General features: G+C 60.6%; 1 protein-coding gene across 6 annotated transcripts in view; it reads right to left on the bottom strand.

The window, feature by feature from the left end:
- Positions 1-7089, bottom strand: part of Ncor2 (nuclear receptor corepressor 2) — a 119443-nt gene extending 112354 nt beyond the window's left edge. For all 6 annotated transcript variants that reach the window (XM_013154560.2, XM_013154583.2, XM_013154623.2 and 3 more), the window contains exon 1: positions 6952-7089. The gene's annotated coding sequence lies outside the window, so the exon portion shown is untranslated. The remainder of the gene's footprint in view (positions 1-6951) is intronic.
- Positions 7090-12018: the final 4929 nt, after the last annotated feature.

The raw sequence follows: 12018 nt of genomic DNA, 5'->3' as shown, positions 1-12018 counted from the left end.
ACCTGTGCACACCACTGGAGCCCCATCGTGGCCACCCAGGGAAGGGATAGGAGGAAACGAACGGCAGCAAGCCAGGGCCACAGTGAGGGCAGAGGTACCGGACACAGGGCAGAATGGTGACCCGGACCCCCACGGGCACTCACTGGGGCACTAGGTCCTGCTCTGCCCATCCTGGCCTGGCACCTGCCCTTCCAGAACTGGTTGCAAAGGGAACAGAGACAGAAGTCCCCACCCTTACAGGACGTCCACACTGGCAAGTAACAAAAAACTGCAAAACCATAAATCAGAAGCCAACACATACTGAGAAATGGCCAGGAAAGATGGCACAAGAGGAGCAACTTTCAGCAAAACCAATCAGACTCCCGTGGTGGCTGGGAAAGAGCCATTCAGGCATGGGCTGTGCAAAGGCCCTGGGGTGCAGGAGACCAGAATGCCTGACATAGGGGAATGAGGGGCACAGATGCAAGATAGACTGTCCGGGGCTGGCAAGTGTGCGGCTCCCACCCCTGCCTGCCTTCCAGTCCCCCGTCACCCCAGCAGTCACCATGGTCCTGGGTTAACGATATTCATCTTTACCAGATCAGCTCCCAGGCCCCTCTGCAAAGCAGCTCCGTCTCCAAAGGACGTAGAGGTGGGGGGCAGGAGTGGGGGACATACTCACCAGGGCACGGGGGTGCAGACTAGAGCAGCATGGGCCACTGACAATCAAGGGATGGACGTGGGCAGAAGCAACACTGAGATCCCTGCTGAGCCACCAGTGTTCAGAAAACCTGTGCCTGACCTGGTCCAGACACCCAGGACCCCCGCGGGGGCAGCTGCCCGCCACACTCCAGAGCCCACTGCCCTCTGTGCCCCCAAGCTGCCAGCAGCCGCCCTGGCCCAACCGCCTGGCCAGACAGCGGGCAGTGCCAGGCAGGTCGCCATGGTCACCGACCCACCACAACATGGCTGAGCCACACTAGCAGGGTCTCCACACAAGCACCTGCTGTCACTGGGCTAGCACAGCTGTCGGCATGCCCAAGTCCAGCCCCGCACCACGGTCCCCAGACACCCGCAGGCCGAGCTCCCCACACCAGAGTGCTCCTTGGGGCTGGGTCCTCCTCAAGGCCCCCAGCAGCCCATGGAGGGCACATGGAGTCCTGCAAAAACCACAGATCACCTGCATGGCCTAGGGCTCCCCCCACCCCACTCCCGCCCCCACCAGCTGAACCCGGCTGAACCCAGCTGTACTCCACTCCTCTGCAGAGCCTCCCTCAGGAATCCATTTGATAAGATAAAATCAGACCGCAAAGTCGGGACAAAGGGGAAGGAGTAGGGACAAACTCCTTCTCTGAGGAGGTCACAGCAAAGTAGGTAAAAACCAAAACACCCTCTGGCAGAGGCCTTCAAGTCTAGCCACGAGCTTCCCAGCAGCCTAAGAAAGAAAGAAAAATCACAGAGCTCCCAGCTGAAGCCTCTGGGCAAGCTTGCAGCCCCTCCATAAAGCCTTAGGGTCATAGCACTCCCCTACCCGCTGCAAGACCTCGCTGGCCTGGGGAGGGTGTCTGGGGAGGGTGTCGGGTCTCCTGGGGCAACCTGCAAATTCACACCCCTCTCTGGGTTCCCGTGTGCTCACCCCTGAAAAGCCTGACATTAGTAAGAAGAAAGGAGACCGAACAAGGGAGACCTGAAATGCCACACACCTGTCACCCCAGAGCTGGGAGACTGAGGCAAGAGGACCCCAAGTTCAAGTGGACAGCTTACCGAGACCCTGTCTCAAAATTAAAAAATCAAACAAGGCCTGGGAACCCCAGGGGACAGCCCTGGGATCAACCCCCGTCTGCCCAAACCCTGAAATAAAACCATGTGATGATCGGGGTCCGAGATCAGCCCTGTCCCATGAGGGGCGCAGAGGGACAGACATCAGGGGTGTCTGAACCACGGTCACAGCTGCCCAGCCACAGGGACTCAGGAGCAGGGAGGGCATCTAGGGGCCTCTGTGCTCTGCGCAGGTGCCCCAAGTCCGTCACATTTCCAAGACTTTCAGGGCATCAAACTTTATTCTTCAGACTTTTTTTTTTTTTTAATTGGTACCGGGATCGAACTCACAACCACGCACTTTTTTTTTTCTTTCAACTAAAGCCAGTCTCACCTCCTGCAGGAAAGCAGCCTTCTGACCCCCACGCCCACACGTTCCTGCTGGAGGACCAGGACACAGAGGTGTGGCTACTGCCACTGTGTTTATTTTTAGTTTGGTTTGAGACTGGGCCTTGATATGTAGCCCAAGCTGGCCTTGAACCCCCAGCAATCCTCTGCCTCAGCCTCCCAAGTGCCAGGGTTCTGAGCAGGCACTACGGGGCCGGGTTCTATTCTACACATACACAGGCACGCACATGCACACACACCCAAAGCAGCTTCAGATGCTGCCAACCGTGACTGCCTCAGGGGACAGACACCAGGCTGGCAGGAGACCACAGGAACTCTCCACACTGTCTGTGCCATTTAAGCTCAGTACTTTTAACCAGGAGTGGTGGCACAGACCTGTAATCCCAGCACTGTAGGAGGCTGAGGCAGGAAGACTTCGGCAAATTCGAGACTAGCCTGGGCTACAAAGTGAGCTCAAGGCCAGCCAGAGCTGCGCAGGGAGACCTTGTCTCAGAGACCAAAAAAAAAGAAAGAAAGAAAGAAAAAGAAAGAAGCCCTAAGGTGACTGCGCTCCATTGGCCAGCCCATACTGTCCCTAAGGAGAAAGGCTCTTCTCACAGGGCCAGCTGCGTCCCCGGAAGCCGGGAGGATGGGGTAGCCTGGTGACATGCCCAGGGTCCCCAGCCTGAGAGGGACAGTGACCACAGCACCACAGTAACACCCACGCCCCTTCGTGGCCATGAATGGTGCGGCCCAGGACCACCTTCCAGCTAGAGAAGTGACAGTCAAGAAAAAGAGACAGGGAAGTGACCCTGCTGCACAGACAGGGCCCAGGCAGGGCCGAGCAGCTCAGCCAACATTTGTGACATCTGTTGTGGCCCTGGGACCTGGCCAGCGGGGAGGCGGAGTCCTGCAGCCAGGCTCACTAGAGACCCTGAGCTTTGCCTCGAGGGCTACCTGATTGTACTGCATGAATTTTTCTTTTCTGCACGGACTTTTCTGCCGGCAGGGCCATCTCACTGAGTGGCCATCGGCATGGCCACAGGTGGCTGCTTACGTTTACACTGACGGAAATTAATAAAGACCCATCCCACAGCTCCGAGTCACACTGCACAGGCCACAGACCCCACAGACAGCTAGACAGCACAGGGATACAGCCTTCTCCCCTACACACTTGTTCCAGTATAAAGACGCTAAGGATAATGTCAGGCACGGATAACGTCAGGCATGGATAACATCAGACATGGTGGCAGATGCCTGCAATTCCTATTCTAGGAAGCTGAGGCAGAAGGGTCGCAGGTCAAGGTCAGCCTGCGCCATTTAATAAGAACCTGTCTCAAAATAAAAAGCCTGGCTAGGAGTGCAGCTAAGTGGCGGAGCCCTTGCCTAGCATGGGCCAGGCGCTGGATTCCATGGGTCCATCCTCATACCATTAAAAAAGGGAGAAAGAAACAGGCCAGCAGGTCAAACACTTTGTCGCGCTATCAACTGACAGAAGTTTGATCTGCACCCACGACCCTGACTTTCAAGGTCCTTTTCTTTCTAGAATCACCAGAGCCCTGCAGCCACCGGTGGAAGCGAGGCCAGCACTGCCCAGCAGGTGCCCGGATGAGGACAGCTGCGCCCAGGGTGCCCCTGGGCTGCTCGGTCCTCACGGCAATTGAGACTAAAGTGCCAGGCACGGCGGTGGCAGCAGCCCCCTCACAGAGATGGGAACACGGAGGCTCAGAGTTAAGCTCCCAGCCCAGGGGGCTCAATGATTCAAATATGGGGGCCAGGACACTCACTGGCTTCCTTCCCGGGGACTGCAGGTGACTCTTCCAGACTGTCCCCTGCTATGTGTTTAGGATGATTCTTCAGGGTGGACACTGAGAAGGTCAAAGCCAGGAAGGTCACATGGATGGCAGTGCCAAGGCATGACCACAGCAGTCTTGCTCCCGACAGGTGCCATCCTCTGCCAGGGAGCCGCCACCTTCCCAAGGTCTGTCCCCAGGGATGCACCCCACACTCGGGCTCCAAGGCCTGGAGTACCAGCCCGATCACCAACAGCTCCCCGTGATCCACTGTGCTAAATAATTCAACACCGTGTTTTCATTTCAGAACATACAGCCCTGTCGCCCAGGCAAACGTCACATCTGCAAGAACAGTTAAAAGGGGCCTCCCAGCAGTACCAGGCCCGCCGGGGAACCCTGTGTCTGACCCTCGCCACCACCGCCGGCCTGGCCAGCAAGGCTGCCACACATCAGTCTGTACCCAGATACGGAGAAGGAGTGACGCCTAATCTCCTTCCCAGCTACTTGGCCTTGGGTAAGATCCGGACCTCAAGGTTCCCATCAGCAACTCGGGCAGCACTAAGACTGAGCAGTAGCCTGGCATGGACATAGCGCTGGCACAGTGAGCACTTTGCCCATGATAACCCCGAGAATCTCCAGCTTGAGATGCAGAGTGTGGGCCACCACGAGATGGCCTTTCCCAAACCCAGCGTCCCTGGGGGACATGGGCCCTCCTCCCCGGGCCCAGCAGCAGCAAGCTGCAAGCGGGTCCCCTGGCAGCAGCAGGGAGTCGCCTGGGCCTCTAAGGTGTCACCCGGGGAGGTGACGGGAAACAGCAAGAGGAAACAAGGAGAAACTGGCACACTAACAACAGCTCACACCCATGACACACGCAAGTTGGAGGGGTTTTAGGTGCGCACACACACACACACTCGGGCCCTCCTGAATCGTGGCAGAGCACCTGGGTCTCCACCGGCCTTGGAAGGGCAGCAGATTGGAAGCCTCACGCAGACCCCAGCGCACAGGCAGGACTCCGGGGCGGACCAGCGGTGGGTGGTGGCCAGCCAGGCCCAGAACAGTCGCACCCCCACCAGCTGCGGGTTGCCCGCAGCCCAGCCTGTGTTTGCAGAGCTCTTGGGAATTGTTCAGGAGGTGCTGAGAGTATTAGTGGGGGGCTAGAAAGGAATTATGCCCACGCACTCCTTCACACCAGGGCGAACCCACACCGAAGGTCTCCATCCCTCAGCGGGCCTGACAGCCACATTACCATTTACATGGATCTATCAATACTATCGATCCGGGCTCGGTGGGAAGAAGCCCGGGCTGCCCGCCGGCTCCCGCCCGCCCCCACATCTGGGCCCAGGCACTGCAGGCTCCAGGGCGCCCGGTGGCAGTAAATTTCCAAGCAGGGACACGGCAGCTGGTGCGGGAAGCCAGACAGCACCCAGGGCGCGCGGCGAACGCTCCAGGCTCCCTGCGGACTTTGGGCTCGAGGTCAAGCTGGACTCAGGGTTCGCCTGCGATCAATGGGCAGAGCGTCGAGCCCTTTTGCATCCAGGGGAACTGGGGAGCAGGGGGACAGTCGCAAGGGACGAGGCTCCACACACACACGCCCCATGCACTCCCCAAGGCCCAGACGGCGAGGCAGCCCCTTGCCACGCGGCGTCCGCGCCCTGAGATTAAAGGTCAAGGGTGAGAACGAGCTCTCCCAACACCGGGCCCAGACGCGCACCAGGTCCTCCCTGCCGGCCTAGAACCCGGCGGCACGGCACAGTGAGGTCCAGAATCTGCCCAGAGTCACGCCGTCAGCACAGCAGCGAAGGCGAGCAGCGCGGAGCCCAGCAGCGAGCGCTGCGGGCCGGCCGCGAACTCCGCGCCGCCTGCCTCCGCCCCCGCCGCCCCACCAAAACAAAACAAGCCAGGGCCACCCACGAAGATCGCAGCCGCGCCCCCCGCGCGCCTGGCCCCGAGCGCCCCTCTATCAAAGCAGCCGCTGGGACCCAGAGCTGCTTTAAAAAGGGCAAAGTCAAGGCCACCGATAACAGCCCGGCGGGCCCGGGTCCCCCCGCCCGCCCGCGGGATCCTCTCCCTCCGCCCTCGCCCCTCCCTCTCGGCTCACATCCTTCCTCCAAATTTGCAAAGAGAAAAAAATAATAATCATAATAAGACCAGTTCTCACCAACAGGGGGGGAGGAGGCGGGGAGGAAGGGAGGAGGCTGAGCCGCCAGCACGGATCCGCCTCCGCCGCCTGCGACAGACCCGCCGGGATCCGGGCGCGCGCCGGGCGGCGGGGACACTGGCTTCCCGGCCCCGCGCCACAATGCACAGTCACGCGGGGCGCCCCACGCTCGCCGGACCCGGGAGACCGAGCTCGCGGGCACAGCGAGTCCCCGACTCCCTGCGCGCCCCCCTCCCGCGCGCTGCTTCCCGCCGGGCCGGATGGGGAGGGCGCCCCCCGCGCGCGCCCCCGCGCCCCAAGCGCCCGGGGACGGCGCCCCCGACACAGGGCCTAAGGCTTCCGAGTCCGCCCGCCCCGGATCGGCTCGGAATTCCAACTTCCCCAACTAGTGGCATCCCAAGTATCCGCCGGCCGGGAGGGACCCGGAGGCGGCGCAACCAGGCAGCACGGCCGCGGGGGGCGGCGCGGACTCCGGAGCCGGCGGGGGAGGGGAGGGCGCTCCCGCGGGTGCCCGCGCGCTCCAGGGCGGCCCTGGGGGGCCGCGATCGGACGCCCCCCCACCTACGGCGGCCAGGATCCCGAGCAACACCACCGTAGCCGGGCCGAGGGATCGGGGTGCCATCCCGAGGGCTCCCCAACACGGGCCGCTCGCTGCGAAAGCGGGCGCAGAGTCGCCCCCGGGTCCAGGCTGCGGGGACGTATGGCGGCCGCGCGCGCAGGCCCCGGGCGCACCATGGGGGGGACCCCGAGCCCCACTCCCGCCCCCCCTGCCGGCCCGGAGTTCCCCATGTTCCCGCGCCCGAGCACGCGGACGCCGGATCGGGGCGCCCCCTGCGCCCCCCGCGCCCCGGAAGCGCCCGAGGCGCCCCCACTCACCTCGAGGCGAGGCCTGAGCGAGCGCAGGCCCCGCGTGGGCGGCCGCGACTCCTCACCGCGCGTGCTAGGGTGCTGGGCCCCTGGGGCGCGCAGGGCGGGCGCGGGGCGCGGGCGCGGGGCGTGGGCGCGGGTCGTGGGCCCGGCCCGCCCTGCCCGCTCGGGTCCCGGCGGCAGCGGCAGCAGCGGGGGAGGGGCGGGGGCGGGGCGCGGGCCCGGGAGGCGGTGACTCCGCTCCCCGCGCCGCCCCGGGCCCCGCGCCTTAAAGGGCCCGCGCCTCTGCCGGCCCGCGCGCGCCCGTCGGCGCACGCGATCGTACGCGCGCACGAGCAGTCGGGCGCGACGCCGAGTTTCTTTTCCGCAGCTCCCAGCAGAGGAAGGAGAGGAACGCGGCCCCCTCCTCCCCCACGCTTCCCCGGAATCGCCTTTCAGGATTAAATTATAACCCGGGAGTGGCCGGCGGGGGCGCGAGGAGGCCACCCACGGAGCCCGCCCGGGACGCACACAGATCATGGGCGACCGGGGACCCTGCCCGGGGGAGTGCAGGTCGTGCCCACACAAGTGCCCGTGGGGCGGGGGAGTGGGGAACAGGTGTCTGTCCTTGGGCACTGCCCTGGCTGTCACAGTGTTCTCAGGAGTGTGTCATTCAGGGAACACCCACTCGGGGACAACCGAGGACACGTGCACCGGGCGATACTGCAGGTGGTGGTCGCACACACACGCAGGGTCCTGCGTGGGGCGCCCCCGAGCGCTCCAAGCACCCTTCATGCAGGCGGGCTCAGCAGGACAGCTGTGTCCCCACCCCACTCCCAAGTCCAAGTCTGCCCCCTCCGGCCAGGAGGTCGATCCAGGCTGCAGAGGCCCGGGGAGCCCCAGCCTGCAGCATTGTGCCCCCCTCTTTCCCCTAAGATGTTGGAGTTTGAATTTTTTTTTTCAGTTCAACTTTCCTTTCTTGGAGTGACGTCTCAGCAGATTCGGTTCTACCATCTGGCAACATCTGAGAACCCCCAGGGAGAGAGGGGAGAGGCTGCGGCTGCAGTCGAGAGGCGGCTGCGGCTTCCAGGGACACCCCCCCCCCCCGGCGTGTGCGCCCCCTCCTGGGAGCGGTGCCGAGCCTCCTGCAGCCTGGGCCCCATCTGCACCCCTCGGGCTTTGGGTTGCGGGCATTTGGGGACCCTTCGAGAAAGGGAAGTGCAGGAGAGGTAGGTTGCAGTTTGGAACCAGAGGGCTCATAGGTCAGCGGCCCCTCTCTCCTGCACCCCCCCACACACACTCAGACCGCATGGGAAACCACAGGGACATGGCCAGGCCTGCGGGAGACCCCTGGCCCCCTCCCCCGGGTCTGGGATGGGAAGTGGAGGCCTTCCAAAGCTGCCTCCTGGGGTCACCTGAGATCACCCCTGGATTTGCATCTCAATGAGACCCAGCTTTGGGGGTTGTGCTGGGTTCTGTTTCTTGTCCGATCCTAATCCCTCACCGGCCTCAGGGAGCACACTGCCCCTGGGTTACAGATGGAGAAACTGAGGCACGAGAGAGTAAGAACCCACACCTTGCAGCCGACCCTGGCGCCCCCAACCCCGACTCGGAGCGGGCAGTGGCTGGCCGTGCAGCTCCCTCACCAGGCCACTATCTGCAGCCACGTGCCCTGTTAGACAACTCTCACCCAGCTGCTTTGAACAACTGCCAGGAGAGTCCTGCCCCTACCCTCAGCAGGGACAGCAGTTGTCGGTAATAAATAATCACCGAAAAAGCTGGGCACAGGTGGTGGCACATGCCTGCCATCCCATAGCTCTTGGGAGGCTGAGGCAGGAGGATCATTGTGGGTTTAAGACCAGCCTGGGCTACAAAGTGAGCTCAAGGCCAGCCTGAACCACATACGGAGAGCCTCAAAAAGACAATAAATAAATACTCACTGAGAGCAATTTCAGGAAATCTGTCCCCATTAGCCTCTGCCAGGGACCTACTCCCAACCAGCCCATTTTACAGGTAGGGAGGTTGAGGTGGGGACTGGAAAGATATTGGTCAACAAGCAATAAATGGCATAGGCAGAATCAAGAATAGGGATGTTGTCTACATCCGGGGACTCTGGCCCACTGAGGACAGGTCCTGCCCTTAGGCTGTGTCCTCCCTGTCCCCCCTCTAGTCAAGCTCATCCCTGCCACAGGACCTTTGTAGAGGCTGTTCCTCCTGCCTAATCCAGCAGTCTCTCTTCAGATTCGCACTCAGTGTCACTGACCTCCTTAGAAAGTTCCTCACAGGCTGGGGATGCTGCCACACACCTGTAACCCCAGCACTTGGGAGACTGAGGCAAGAGGATCCCCCACAAGCTTATAGTGAGTTCAAGACCAGCTTTAGCTACATAGAAAGACCCTGTGTCAAAAAAGGGAAAAATAAAATCCCTCACTGACCCAAGACACTCACTCCCCCAGGCTGGACCCCTCCCTCCACCTGTCACGAGCGTGGCATTTGTTTGCCACTTTAATACTGTCCCTGGTCCCTACGGTGTCAGCTCAGCTCACTGCTGTAGCCCTGCACATAATAGGCGCTCTGTCACCTTCCTGAAAAGGCAAGTTTAAACCAGACAGAGTGACACACATCTATCATCCCAGCACTCGGGAGGCTGAGACAGGAGGATCCCTGCAGGCTCCAGGCCAGCCAGGCTCCGCAGTGTATTCAAACCCAGGCTGAACTACATAAACTATGTTACGAACAAGCAAGCAGCCACGTTTGGAGGCACATGCCTGGAATTCCAGCACTGGGGAGCTGAGGCAGGCGGTTGCCACAAGGCTGAGGCCAGCCTGGGCTCTATGGTGAGTCCAAGGCCAGCTTGCGACATACCCCAAGATACTGCCTCAAAACAAACAAACAAAATGAAATTGTGACAAACAGCTAGACAGGCCCTCAGTAGAGCCCTCCTGGGTTGGATCTCCAGTGCAGGCTATAGAGGGCAAAACAAGCCATCAATCCCAAGTGCTTGGAGACATGGGGAGGCCGCCCGTCACCCCACCCAAGGTCAGAACCTCCCTGGTGGGGAGGAGACCCTCTTTCCAGAAAGCCTGCTTTCCATGAGTCCAGCCCTTCTGGTCTCCTCTGCAGGGAGTAAGCACCATGCCATGCCCTGTGACTGGACCTCTGAGGAGTCCAGGCCTAGCCTCCGTGGGGATTCCAAGGGGCTGAGCCCACCAGGCACAGCTGTGCAAAGGCCCTGGGGCCAGAAGAACATAGAGGGGACCTGGGTGGGAGTTAGGTTTGGGACAGGCTGGGGAAACGGATCACAGGAGGCCGAGTCCTCACCCAGCCCCTTCAGGGAATGTTCAGAGGGTTCCATCTCTCCTGGCGTGGACATCCAGATCCACAGCCTGCACATAGGGGTCTGGGGGTGACAGCAAGGCTCCCTTCTGGCATCTGTGCCACACGGCTGCTGCTTCCTATCTTCTCTAAGAATGTCAGGAATGAGCCTTGGGTGGCAGGCAGGCCCAGGCGGGCACAGTGCACAGGTGCACGCACTGTGAGAGGAGGGATCTCCCAGCTTGGTGGGTCCCTAATTCAGGACCTGAGCCGGGCAAGACCAGAACCCAGAGCGCAGCTGCAGAGGATGCAGCCAGGCTCCTGGAGCTGAGCCGTGGCCCTGGGGGGGCCCTGGCTCCTGTGCATTTCAGGGTATAAATGACAGGTCTGCTTTCCTGGGTGGGGGGCACACACCTGGGATCCCGACACTCAGGAGGCTGAGGCAGAAGGATCACCCTGAGTTCCTGGCCAGCATGAGCTACACAGCGAGTTCAATATCAACCACAGCAAGACCCTGACTAAAAAATTCAAAAGAAGTTCCAGGGATTTAGCTCAGCAGTGTAATCACCTACCTGGCAAGCATGAATTCAAACCCTGGTACCAAAAAAAAGTCCTGGGGCTGGGAATTTAGCTCAGCGGCATAAGCGCCTGCCTTGCAAGCAGGCAGTCGTGAGTTCGATCCCTGGTACTGATAAAAATGAAAAAGACCAAAAAAAAAAAAAAAAAAAAAAACCCAGAAAAAAAAAGTCCTAAAGAAACAAAGACTGAGTGTTCTAGGTCAGAAGAGGAAACCCAGGCTTGTGTGCTGTGACCCCCGGAAAAGGCTCCCCTATAACGAGGATGGTGAGAGAGGAAGCAACATGTCAGAATGGATGCCATCCATCAGTCACTCAACAAACATGAGCAGGGCAGCCAGGGGTCCAGCAGTGGCACTGCCCCCTGGCCTGGCAGGGGGAGAACACCGTGGCTGCACTGGCTGACATTATCCACCTCTTGGGCTTCCCGAGGCTCCTGGTCCCGAAACGACTGAGCCGGCTGGGGCAGGGGAGGCCTCCACAGGCCAGACAGACACAGCCCACACATACGGGGGCTGCCATCCAGGTAGAGCATTCGCCAGGCGCCCCCTGCCAGGCTGGGGGCATCAGGAGACAAAGACAAAGGGCACCCATGAGGGTGGTGACACATACACACCTGCGTCCCCAGCCACACAGCCTGCCATAGCTAAAGCTCGGGCAGCCCAGGCGCCCATCAACCAAGGATCAGACAGAGACGATGCAGGAGTGCTATACAGTGGAGTATTACTCAGCCATGAAGAAGGGTGGGCCCGAGACATTTCTAGGTGAACACGTGCACCTGAGACCAAGCTCTGGGCTGAAATAACCGACACACATGCACTCAAAGGCAGCACTGTTTCTGTGGTGGGAGAACCTGAAAGCGTAAACAAGGGCCAAAATGTGTAGCAGGCATCATGAAAGAGGACGAAAATCCACAAATGGGAAGGGGAACGGGGGTGAGGGGCAGGGGGAAGGAAGGAGAAAGGGAAACAAAGCTTTTGTACATAAGCAGGGGAAGTGGGGCTGATGGGGGGACGCGGGTCGGGCAGGAAGAGGAATCCGGTTGTGTCCCGCACAGGTTGGACTCCCTGTGTGAGCCGTTGTTATGTGCACCTAAAATGTGCCAAAAGACTTTAAAAAAAGAAAGAAAAGGAACCCTGAAAATAAAACGCAATAAAATAGCAAATAATGACGCATTATTTTACAGGCGTGGAGGTGCACACCCGTA

Source organism: Cavia porcellus, unplaced genomic scaffold (genome assembly GCF_034190915.1).
Source record: "Cavia porcellus strain 051 isolate PalLab524CR breed Dunkin Hartley unplaced genomic scaffold, mCavPor4.1 scaffold_16, whole genome shotgun sequence".
In the NCBI taxonomy this organism is placed as follows: Eukaryota; Metazoa; Chordata; class Mammalia; order Rodentia; family Caviidae; genus Cavia; species Cavia porcellus.
This window is presented reverse-complemented; position numbering and strand designations above follow the sequence as displayed.